Source organism: Oryctolagus cuniculus, chromosome 4 (assembly GCF_964237555.1).
Source record: "Oryctolagus cuniculus chromosome 4, mOryCun1.1, whole genome shotgun sequence".
NCBI classification, from domain to species: domain Eukaryota; kingdom Metazoa; phylum Chordata; class Mammalia; order Lagomorpha; family Leporidae; genus Oryctolagus; species Oryctolagus cuniculus.
The window spans coordinates 59,644,888-59,647,914 of NC_091435.1; the positions used below are offsets into that span (position 1 = coordinate 59,644,888).

The 3,027-nt window shown below is 34.5% G+C and overlaps 1 pseudogene; it reads right to left on the reverse strand.

The window, feature by feature from the left end:
- Positions 1–2,533: 2,533 nt before the first annotated feature.
- LOC127483120 (U2 spliceosomal RNA) lies at positions 2,534–2,685 on the reverse strand (annotated as a pseudogene).
- Between the last annotated feature and the right edge of the window lie 342 nt (positions 2,686–3,027).

Genomic DNA, 3,027 nt, shown 5'->3' on the forward strand with positions numbered 1-3,027 from the left:
TACTAAATGTTTAACCAATGAATTCTGAGTTGATGTCACCCAATAGTGATTCAAATTTTTTAGCTCTAGATAAATAATTAGGTGATCATACTGGAAAAACTAAAAATGTAATTTTATAATTTTACACACAAAACATCGAAGATCAGTGTAGACAAAAATAGAAATACAAAGAAATGCAAAGAACGAACACCATTGTCTTACCACCATACCTAAATACTGAAATTATTCTTGTTCTTCACACACACACACACACACACACACAATCATTTTAGTAGTAAAATTGAAGGCAGAAAGATTCACTGCAAACTGTTCAATAGATCTAGGACAGGAAAAAAAAAAAGAGTTGGTTGAGGATAATGGGAATAGAGGTCAAAAAGAGTTAAAAAGACATTTCTGAAGCATAATCAAAATGAGTAGATGTTGTGGTAACAGGAATATCAGGATGACTACATATGTGCTATCAAGGCTTAGAAGGACCATACCTTCAACTGAGCTAGGAGATGAAAAAGAAGGATCTAGTCGATTCAATCAGTGTCCCTGGCCCAGGCATTCAAAACTTATCGCTATAAGCAGAACCCTTAAAATGAACTTGACTGTTTCTAATCAGGTTGTATCTTTATACTGATATTTTGATTTCCAAGGGAAAAAAGTCTACATTTATGGTTCCAAATTGCAAGAGTAAAATAAAAAAAAAAAAAAAGTATGGGCAATGTGGACTCATCAGTTCCTCCAAAACCAAAATAAGTATTTGAAAATATCACTTCTAAAGTTATTTTGAAAGGATTATAGGCTTGTTGAATTTCTTCTTCCTGCCAGATGCTCCATCATTTAAACATTCTGCATTCTGCAAAACTTAAATATTATTTATTTATTTATTTCTATTTTATTTTATTTGAAAGGCAGAGAGAGGTCTTCTAGCTACTGGTCCACTACCCAAATGCCTGCATCAGTCAGGACTGGGCCAGATCAAACCAATGAGCCAAGAACTCAACTGGAGGCTCCCACATGAAGAAGTGGGAGGGTGCCAGACTGCAAGACCCCAGTACACGAGCCATAAACTCTTGTCTCCCAGTGGCTGCATTAGCAGGAAACTAGATCAGAAGATTACCTGGGACTGGAACCAGGCACTCCCATAATATGCAGATTCCCTAAGTGGTGCTTTAACCATTGTGCCAAATACCTGCCCCTGCACTATTTGTTTTTTAAGTTATTTGCTATTAGCAATTGTGTGAAGTATATCTCTTCAGAATTTATCTTTAAGGCTCTCATATTATATCAAGTATTCCTACAAGGGTTAGTCATGTTTTATTACCAAACCAATTAGTTATTCAGTCTTGAAAGATACCTTTTTAAATTGAAACATACCTCTCTACACAACTCAAATCCTATGAGACTCTCTATATATGCATTCATTTTGTCAACACCACAGTTCTGTAACTTTTCAGTAGTAAAAAATTGATTTTATTTCATTTGCTTTTCTATGCAGTCAAGATGGAATTCACATAATTTATATTTAATCAAAATAATCAAAATTTGAAGAGGAAAGAAAACATTTCTCTTGAATTATGTCAAGCAAGTGTCAAAAGATTGATAAAACTTAGACTGTGTTTCTTGCACCTGAAAATAAGCGCAACACTACTATCCTTAGCAAAACTCTAGTTTTAGAACTGTTCTTTGTCTTAGAAATTCTTTTGTGTTTATGGTCTTATAACTATAAAACAGCAGCAAACTTCTACAAGTTTCCATACAAAGGATGGAGCACTATTTTGTTCTCCAAAGTATAAATAATTTAGGGTCACTATGACCTACGTTGAAAATAAAAGAATCTTTTAAAAGAAAAAATTTCATTTCAAAGTTTAAAAAGAAAACTCTTGAAGAAAATTCAGTTAGTTAAAATTAATTTTATACTTCAAACTTCATGAGGAATATGCTTTCTCTTGGTATCTTCATAATGCTGGTAGATCAGTAAATATGGTTATAGGTTTAATGTTTATGTCCCTCCAAAATTTGTATAGTGAAACATAACACCCAGTGTGATATTTATGGGAAGAGATCTGCATGGAATTAACATTGTTATAAAAGAGAGCTCTTTTTAGTCTTCTCCATGTGCGAAGATGGCTCACATGCAAAAAGGTGAGAAGTGAAAGACGGCTCTCTATGACCCAGAAAGACCCTCCACAGAAATTCAATCTGCTAGTGCCTTGAGCTAGGACATTCCAGCTCAAAAATTATTCAAAATAAGTTTCTATAATTTGCAAGCCACTTAGCCCATGATATTCTGTTATACCAGCCTGAAGAGACTAGATAGAAATAGGTATCGAGAAGAGGGAGTGCTGCTAATAACAGATGTCTGAAATGTGAAAGTAGATTTGGAAATGGGTAATGAATAGATGCTGCAAGAGTTTGGACAAGCCTGATAGATGCTGCATTGCTGTAAGCGGATCATTAATGGTGATTCTTGGGAGGGTTTAGTAAGAAAATAGGACAGCTATAGAGAAAGCCTCTATTTTTATAGCAACCCTGAATAACAGAATATTGGTAGAAATAGTAAGGGCCATTTTGATGACGTTTCAAACAAAAATGAAGACTATAGTATTGGACACTGGAAGGAAACTTACCCTTTTTTGTTTAAACTGATAAGAACAGGTACTACACTTGATCTTAGCCAGAAGGCTGTGAAGCAATACTTTTTTTTTTTTAAAGATTTATTTGTTTTATTTTTAAAGATTACAATTTATTTGAAAGTCAGGGTTAGAGAGAAAGAGGGATCTTCCATCCAGCATGCCATCTTCATTAGCGGGGATCAGGATCAGAAGTGGAGCAGCCAGGACATGAAAAAATACACGTATGGGATGCAGGTATTGGAGGTGGTACCTTTACTCACTATATCACAACACCAACTCCTAAGTAGGAATTATTAAGCAAAAGCAATAATAGCATAAAGATTCAGAAAATTGGCAGTCTGTCCATACTGATAAAAAGAGAAAGATCTTTTGGAAGATAACACCAAGGGTATGCTCAAAAATC